Genomic DNA, 9834 nt, shown 5'->3' on the forward strand with positions numbered 1-9834 from the left:
TCAACTCATTAGAAAAGGCCCTGATGCTGGGAAAGATTGTGGGCAAGAGGATAAAGGGGTGACAGAGGATGAGATGGTTGGATGGCTCAATGGACATGAGTCTAAGCAGACTCCAGGAGCTAGTGAAGGGCAGGGAAGCCTGGTGTGCTGCAATCCATGGGGTTGCAAAGAGTCAGACACGATTGGGCGACTGAACAACAAATGGTAATTCTGTGTTTACCCTTTTGAGGAATCACCAGGCACTTTTCCAAAGAAACTGTGCCCTTTCCTTTCATTTTTTTGGTATAACATAGCATAAAACTTTTACTTCAACTTTTGTGCAACATACTTACACACATCATAAAATGTACCATTTGGCCACTGAAATTTTTTTATTATTTATTTTTGGCTGTGCTGGATCTTTGTTGCTGCACTGGTTTTTCTCTAGTTGTTGTGAGCGGGGGCTGCTCTCTAGTTGCAGCGCATGGGCTTTTCATTGCAGAGACATCTTCTCTTGCTGCAGAGCGTGGGCTCTAGGGCGCGCAGGCTTCAGTAGCTGCAGCACATGGGCTCGGTAGTTGTGGCTCCCAGGCTCTAGAGCACAGGCTTAAGAGTTGTGGCGTATAGTCTTAGTTGCCCGCAGCATGTGGGATCGTCCACGCACCAGGGATCAAACCCATGTCTCCTACATTGGCAGGCAGATTCTTTACCACTGAGCCACCAGGGAAGCCCTCATTGGGCCATTTTTAAATGTACAGTTCAGGTACGTTAAGTACCTACAGAAGCTTTCTTGGGTCTTTGCTGACTGGGTAAAGCTCCTCTTCTGTACTGACTGGGTCTTTAATATGAAGGTGAGGCGTCTACAAACCACTTGTTCTCTGGAGCCCCATGACAGGGTCCCCACAGGCCTGTGTCCCAGGTCTTATAAGGTGCTTCCTTCAACTCCCTGTCACCCTGCCTAGCTCCCTCCTTCTCTCTCCTTTCTTCTCTTTTTCCTCCCCCTCCCCTTGTTACTTGTTTCCACTCTGTGGTATTTCCCTCTGCGGTTCTAGGGGAAGTCCCTGCTGCTGCAGGTCCCAAAATCCTCACCTCCCCATTTCCTCAGCTTTAGAGTCCTCCTCTGTCCCTGGGCTGAGGATGCCTCGGGCATACAGAGGTGTCCCAGTGGGGACAGTCCCACCTAATCAAGCAACAACCTCCAGGGCCTCACATCCTGGCTGCCCCTCCCTGGCCGACTTCGGATGCACATAAATAAGAACTGGGACATTTTCCAGAAAGGAGCGTAGGGGCAGGAGTAAGGCCAGGGGCAGGTAGGCCTCAAAGACTGAGGTTTCTCAGATGCCTCCAGGCTAAAGGAACCCTTGTGGTGTCTGTATCTATAGTTTGCCTTATCCTGTCTAGTGTTTTTTTCTTGAGGAGGAGACGGGGTTCTTTCCCCAGCTGGAAGCCATGACTGCAGACCCAGCCCTCGGGGAGGACACTGGCAAGGGCAGGTCCTGGCAAGAGGGGAGTTCAGGATACAGAGATTTGGGTCCAGCTCAGCTTGTGACCAGAGGGAAACCGGAAGTTCAGACTATGTGGAAATCGCATCGTTTCTCACAGGAGCTGCCTGGACCCAGACTCAACCAGGAATTAAGTTTTGGCAAAGGGACTTTCATAGAAGGACTTAAAAGTCACGGGAGCCACATTCTTGATTCAAGAATATCAGCAGCATATGGTGAAAAGTGGAGCTTCCCGGGTGGTGCTAGTAGTAAAGAACCTGCCTGCCAATGTAGGTAGATGTAAGAGACACGGGTTCAATCCCTGGGTCGGGAAGATCCCCTGGAGGAGGAAAGGACAACCCACTCCAGTATTCTTGCCTGGAGAATCCCATGGACAGAGGAACCTGGCAGGCTGCAGTCCATAGGGTTGCACAGAGTTGACTTAGCACTCAGGCACGCATGGTGAAAAGTGCTGACGGGAAGGGGTTAAAGGCAGAGCTGGTTTGCTATTGATGATTATTTTTATTTGGCTTCTCAGCTCGGGATTCAGCATTTCTTTACTCTGTCACCCCAGATGAATGTCATATTTTGATTTTCCTTTTTTTTTTCTTTTTTTTCCCCTGCCCCCATATTTTGATTTTCTTGTGTTTTCTTGTTTAAAGAAATTTGAACTATGACAAGTATAAATGTCATCTTGCCCCTAAAGATGGGCGGGGCGGGGTGGGGGAGGGTTAGGGTTGCTTCTCCTGGCTGGTCCATCTCTGCTTCTCCATATACAGGGGTGGGGAGAGGGGACCTGTGGCTCTAGGCTGACGTCTGTGTAGGGGAGCTCTGCTGCTGCTGCTCACTTGCTGACCAAGGAGTGTGCAATAGGGCTCCCCACTGGGGTCAGAGGGCACAAGGGAGGCTGCACACAGGGAACACTCAAGAACAGTCATGGAGGAGGTGACCCTGTTGGAAGGCTCTCCTGGGAACACACCTTTCATCCAAAAGAGAGAAGCAAGCAGCCCAGAGAGATCCAAAGGGTCAGAGCAGCAAAGTTAGCAGGGAGCCTGGCGAGTGGGAGGAATGCTTGGGAATGTGGCCCCTCTGGGACTGTTGGACTTACACCTTGAGTACTACGCACACTCACACACACATACCCACACACAAGAGTCAGTGTGAGCTCCCTGGCCTGGCATCTCAGGGGTGTCTGCCTCATGTCCTCGCCTTTCCATTTGGCCTGTGCCAAGGGGTGACCAGGTTTTCTCCACTCAGGCCCTGCAGGTCGGTGTCTGCAGCTTCTGCCCCGTCCCTCCTCCTTACCTGGACTCTGTGAAGGCAAAGAGCCTGTAGTGTTCTCAGTGGAGGTTGACTCTCAGTTACCTTTCCACCTTTAAATTATTTTTCTTTAGCCAACTGCCTGTGCATCTCATTAAGAAGGGTTTATATTCTTAATTTGGGTGCACATATTATTTAACATGGGGCTTTCCCGGTGGCTCAGAGGGTAAAGAATCTGCTTGCAATGCAGGAGACCCGGATTCGATCTCTGGGTCAGGAAGATCTCCTGGAGAAGGAAATGGCAACCCACTCCAGTATTCTTGCCTGGAGAATTCCATGAACAGAGGAGCCTGGTGGGCTACAGTCCATGAGGTTGCAAAGAGTTGGGCATGACTGAGCGACTAAGCAGCAGCAGCAGCAGCAGCATTGTTTAACATACGAACTACTTTGTAAATAAAATTGTTGATTAATAGAAGAAAATGAACACTGCAGAGACTTCCCTGGGGGTCCAGTGGCTAAGGCTCCACACTCCCAATGCAGGCTGCCTGGGTTTGATCCCTGGTCAGGGAACTAGATCCCACATGCCACAACTAAAGATCCCAAATGCTCTAAGGAAGATAGACAATTCCATGTGCCACAACTAAGATCCCTCGTAGCCAAATAAGTATTAAAAACAAACAAAAACAAAACAAACAAAAAAACTACCGAAAGTTATTCTTGATGCTTGTAATAAAACAACAACAAACATACACCTTGGCCATAGTCTGTGGGCCAGGATATGATGGGGGAGCACCCCCCTTTCTCAAGGACCCTCAAAGAATATGATATCTCAGCCTCTCCCACTTCTCCCACTGAATGGAGCCAGGATGGTGGCAATGACTCTGGGCTAGCGGATTTCCATCTGCTGCCTCATTTATTCCTCACAGCTGCCTTAAGAAGCAGATATTGTTATTTCCATTTCACAGATGAGGGCTCAAAGATTCGGAGGGATTAGGTAACTTGCCCCAAGTCACCTGACTGGTAGGCAGTGGGGCTGAGATCAAACCCAGGTCTTCATGGAATAATACCTGACTCCTTCCTCTGCACCATTGCTCTTCTCCACTGCCTGGCAGCCTGGTTAAAGAATTAAACAATGTAATGCTTGAGAAGCACTTGGCACCTGATCCATGGGAAGTGACCCTCTAGGAGAAAAATCAGCACTCAGTGGACCAAAGTAGAAATCTGCAGTTGCCTTAAGGCAAAGCCTCTCAACCTTGATGGGACATTGAAATCACTGGGGAGCTTGTAAAACTCCACACACCCAGGCTGCATCTCAGCCCAATAAAATTAGAATTTCTGGAGGTGAAGCTCAGATATTAGCAGTTTTTTCCTTTCCCCCTGCTGATTCTAACATGAAACCAATGTTGAGAAAACCCCAGGACAGCAGTTCAGTTGCAAACCTGCCAGAGGAGGCTGACCAGAGAATCTAAAAAAGAATGTGGCTGTCTGAAGGCACTGAAAAGGAGCATTGCAGAGCCACCCTGGAAGGGCCGGTCCACCCGCGTCTGGAGCAGACAGTCCAGCCCACGGCCGGGATGCGTCCAGCCCTGGAGGCGTGACAGCCACGTGGATGGAGACTCCAGCCCTCTCAAATCTCTCATGACCAACTGCTGCTTCTGATTCGAAGTTCAGTGGGCCAGCTTCCCACCACATCTCAGTAATGGAGAGAAAACGGGCAAGTCAGTTGTAGCTCTTTTGTAGATGGTATGCATGTATCTAGTGTACATTGGTATTCTGTAAATTTAAATTGATGTAAATTGATCATTGCTATTGCTTTGACAGTTATTGGAAATGGAGATTAGCCTTTAAGTGTTACTCTGGTAAACTTGGATTTTCCCTAAAAGACCACCCCCCTGGGGGAGCTGACGAGTGTGGTTTCTGATTTAGGCCCCTCCCTTGGATTCTGGTGAATTCACTAGGAAACCATCGTGGGGTATCCCAGAGGACATCAGCCAGACTCCCCTGACACAGCGCACACCAGCCTCACCACAGACTTTGCATCTAACGTCCTGTGCAGACTCACTGTGAACGAATTCCCACCTTCCTTCCAACCCCCTCCACAGTTTTCCTTGGCCAAATTGCGCTTTATAAATCTTCAGAGCATCCCACTGTCTTTAGGGCATTACAGGTTGGGTACAGCAGCCCCCACCATCCTGATGCCCTGCATGCTAGGTGCTCCCAACCGTGGGACCTTCCCCAATCAGGCTGTTTCCATCCACTCATGCCTCTGCCCGTGAGCTCCCCTCCTCCTTTCCTGTAGTTCCTTCCTCTTTCCCCTTCCTCTCTTCTTTATTGGGTGATGTTTCATTCATCCTCTAAAACCCAACTTGAGTATTATTCTGTCCCTCTTTCCCTGCTGGTGGCTTTGTTCTCCCGCACCCTTAGTTCTTCAGAAAGAACTGTACGGTGGAGGTTCACACACTGAACTCTAGTTAATTATCGACACATTTCCTCCCCTTGCTTCCCTAGGGTTAGAACCATGTCCTGTTGGCCTTGGTGGCCTGGTGCCCAGCATGGTGGCATGCCCAGTGCTTGCGTGCGTGCATGCTTAGTTGCTTCAGTCATGTCTGACTCTGTCTGATTACGGGTGCTTAAATGTATCTTTGTTGAAATCTGAACAAACAGTGACAATTGTTACATTCAGTGATTCAAGTAAAAAACCATTTCATTTCCCATTTCTCCTTTGACTACCTCAAAAAGAAAATCTAAAGCCTAATGTCTGTGTAGTCAAAGCTATGGTTTTTCCAGTAGTCACATATGGATGTAAGAGTTGGACCATAAAAAAAGACTGAGCACCAGGAATTGATGCTTTTGAATTGTGGTGCTAGAGAAGACTCTTGAGTCTCTTGGACAGCAGGGAGATCAAACCAGTCAATCCTAAAGGAAATCAACCCTGAAGATTCATTGGAAGGACTGATGCTGAAGCTGAAGCTCCAGTACTTTGGCCACTTGATGTGAAGAGCCGACTCACTGGAAAAACCCCTGATGCTGGGAAAGATTGAAGACAAAAGGAGAAGGGGGCGGCAGAGGATGAGACGGTTAGAGAGCATCACCGACTCAATGGACATGAATTTGAGCAAACTCAGGGAGATAGTGAAGGACAGAGAAGCCTGGTGTGCTGCAGTCCATGGGGTCCCAAGGAATCGGACATGACTTAGCAACTGAACAACAACCAAAGAAGGCTAATAGGACTTCCCTGGCCATGCAGTGGTTAAGACTGCGCTCCCAGTGCAGGGGGCATGGGTTCTATCACTGGTTGGGATAAGATCCTGCATGCCCCATGGTGTGGTTAAAAAAAAATAATAATAAGCCCAAAGATCCTGAGTGAATGATCACCCTGGCTGCACAGGCTAAGCTGGGACACAGGACCAAAGGGCAATGCTGACACATTAGCCTGAGTATTTCCTTTCCAGATGAGACCTGCACTGCTGGAATCAACAATCCAGCCAAGGTTGCAGGATGGAGGGGATGGGACAGAAACGCTTCAGAGTAGGTGGATGTTGGCGGGTCTATAAACCTGTTCCCCATGCTGGGTTTTCCCTGAAACAGGCAGGAGGGGCCCAGAGCCTGGGATGGCATGGAGTGGGAAGGTTTGAAGCATAGACTGGATGTTGGACTCCAAGTAGTAGTGGTAGTAGCATCACTCAGTCATGTCCAACTCTTTGTGACCCCGTGGACTGAGGCCTGCCAGGCTCCTCTGTCCACTGGGTTGTCCAGGCAAGAATATTGGAGTGGATCCCCATTCCCTTCTCCAGAGGATATTCCCGATCCAGGGATCAAACCCAGATCTTCTGCATTGCAGGCAGATTCTTTACCATGCTATAGAATTTGACACGTACGTAGGCGGCAGAGCAATGAGTTAAAAGTTTTCCTCGTTCTGTAACATCGTATAGTGTTTTATAGTGTGGTTTCTGGAAACAGATTGTTAGGATTTGGAACTGGCAAGTATAGCCCTGAGCAAATTAATTTCCCTGTGCCTCATTTTCCTCACCTGTAAAACGGGAACAGTAATAAAAATCCCACTCAGGATTTTTATGAGGACTAAATGAATTAGCCCGTGTAATTTTCCAATACTAGTTCTTGTGTGTGCGTGCATGCTCAGTCACTTCAGTCATGCCCAACTCTTTGTGATCTTATTGAGTGTAGCCCACCAGGCTCCTCTGTTCATGGATTCTCCAGGCAAGAATAATGGAATGGGTTGGCTGGCATTCCTTTCTCCAGGGGATCTTCCCGACCCAGGTATCAAACCCAGGTCTCCTGCATTGCAGGTGGATTCTTTACCCACTGAGCCACTTGGGAAGCCCATACTAGTTCTTGGCATATAATAAATGCTCAATGAATGCTAGTTAGTGTTTGATATATATTTTTTAAATTTAATTTTTTTTGACTGCACTGTCTGACTTGTGGGATCTTAGTTCCATGACCAGGGATCAAACCTATGCCCTTGCACAAGATCAACCCTAAATTCAAAGGATGGAGACATAAACTTCACATCTTGACAGGAAAAGAGGCAAAGTCACAATGCAAAGGGATGTACGTCAGTAATGGGAGGAACCACTGCAACTGTCTAATGACCCTAGATATGCAAGCATCAGTTCTGGTGACTAGAAGGGATGCTTTCTTGGCCTCAGGGCTCAGGATAACAGGAAAAGGGTTAAGGTATATGCAAAACAGGTGTAATGCAAGGTTTGAATATGCTAAGTGACCATTAAGGACTAGGGGAGTTCAGGTCTGACTGATCGTTTATGGCTGATGAGGGGTGGATATCAGTGGGTTGGGAAGGCTTTATTACTCGGCCTTGAAGTATGTTCAGAATCTGGATATGTGGAGATGGGAGGATTTCTATTCCAGATGAAGGAAGTTTAGGTGAACCAAGGCATGTTTGGGAAATTAGTATAGTGGGAATGAGGGGGTCCCAGAAAGAGAGCTGCAAGACAAAAGGCTGGGAAGATAACTTGAGTTCAGATTCTGGATGAGCTTGAGTTTGAACTTCATTCTGAAGGTAACGGGGAGCGACGGGATATTTTCCAGGTGATAAGTGGAAAAAAATGTACTGTAAGAAGGCTCCTTTGCCTTTGCCAGTGGTCTGTAGGATGGCTCAGGTTGGGGAGTGAGAAGGGGCATAGGCCATAGGCATTAGGGCATAGGCATTAGGTAATGAAGGAACCAACTAGGCAGGGGGATTGATGAGTGGCCACCTGAAAAGAAAATCAGACAAGACCTGATGAGGTGTCAAGGATGATTCAAAGGTGGTCAGGCTCAGTGCCTACAGGATGACAGAGGAGGAAGAGATGCATCTACAAAGCAGAGAAGTCTGGAGGAAGAACAGGTCTGGAAGGAACTCAGATCTGGGGGGTGTGTGAGGCTTCCTCAGTGGCTCAGTGGTAAAGAATCCACCTGCAATGCAGAAGCCACAGGAGACTCAGGTTCAATCCCTGGGTTGGGAAGATCCCCTGGAGGAGGAAATGGTAACCCACTCCAGTATTCTTGCCTGAAGAATCCCATGGACAGGGGAGCCTGGTGGGCTACAGTCCATGGGGTCACAAAGAGTCGGACACAAGTGACTTAGCATGCATAGCATGAGGCAGCCAGATGGGGTCCAAGAGGGTGGCCTAACATTAGACTGATGATGGGAGGAGGAAGAGGAGAAAGGAAAACAGAGCTTGCTGGAGCAACACTGAAAACAGTGAGTGTGCTTGTTTCAAGGAGGTTATCTGTCAAAAGCGTCAGTTGTGGCCAAAAGACTAACAAAGAGGAAGGATGAGAAAAGGTCAACCAGCAGATCTGACAGTGGGAAGGTCATGGTGATTTCCCAGTAGAGCAGAGGAGGCTGAAGTTGCACAAAGCTACTGCTAAGTCACTTCAGTCATGTCGGACTCTGTGTGACCCCATAGACAGCAGCCCACCAGGCCCTGCGGTCCCTGGGATTCTCCAGGCAAGAACACTGGAGTGGGTTGCCATTTCCTTCTCCAATGCATGAAAGTGAAAAGTGAAAGTGAAGTTGCTCAGTCGTGTCCGACTCTTAGCGACCCCATGGACTGCAGCCCACCAGGCTTCTCAGTCCATGGGATTTTCCAGGCAAGAGTACTGGAGTGGGTTGCCATTGCCTTGGGAGCAACTCACATCCTGATCTCTGGAATTCAAGGTTGGAGAGATCCCCTGAACTTGCACAGCACTAGCACCTCCCTCCTTCACTTCAAACGTACTATGGTGCAGAAAAACTTTAAAATATTCCAAATAAAACAAATCTTTCCTTCCATCCTAAAGGAGGGAGACACAATAGGCTCTCCTTGCCCTTCTCCCTCTCTCTCCCACTCTCTGGCTGGAGATCAGGCGCTGTCAGGACTCATGTTTAGGGAGACAGGCGTTGGCGGGACAGACAGCTGTTTATTTCCTAGCAGAGCCCTGCTGTGTTTTCATAGCTCAGAATAGTTCCTTGGCCCTCTCCAGGCCTGAGGGGAGGGGGAGAAACCTCATTGTTTGTTTTCATGACAATTCTGGGCCTCACCTCTTCCTTTTTCTCTGCATCATGGTTCTCATTTGGGAACTCTCAGAGGGGGTAAGGTGTGGGTTAACAGGGTCCAAAACTACTAATTTCCTAATTATGTCCTCTAGCTGGGCTCCGGAAGAGGGAAGGACTAATAACTGACTGTACAACGTGGGTGTTTTGGTTGGGATGAAAATTCTGAAAATTAAAGAAAGAGTTGATTAAAGGACTACAGGGCAGAGCTGGAAGAGAAAAACAGTAGGGGGAAGACAAGAGGGTGGAAACCCCCTCCCCCAATCTGGATCACAGCTGGATGCCAGGCTGTCTGTAGGGAGCTGACCTCCACTTGAGAATTGTGGAGTGCTTCTCTGACTCCCCGTGCACCTCAGTTCTTGGATAAGTACTGGCAGCACCCAAGTTTGGCAGATGCCCAGAGGTGAAAGGAAGAACTGACTTCATTGAACAATCTTTCAAACTCTGAAGTTTTTGTTAACTATGTGGATACATTACTTTTGAAAATATTTTAATTAAAAAGATATGCAGATACTATTGTATATAAAATAAACAACATGGACCTACTCTATAGTA

Source organism: Bos mutus, unplaced genomic scaffold (assembly GCF_027580195.1).
Source record: "Bos mutus isolate GX-2022 unplaced genomic scaffold, NWIPB_WYAK_1.1 CTG215, whole genome shotgun sequence".
NCBI lineage: Eukaryota > Metazoa > Chordata > Mammalia > Artiodactyla > Bovidae > Bos > Bos mutus.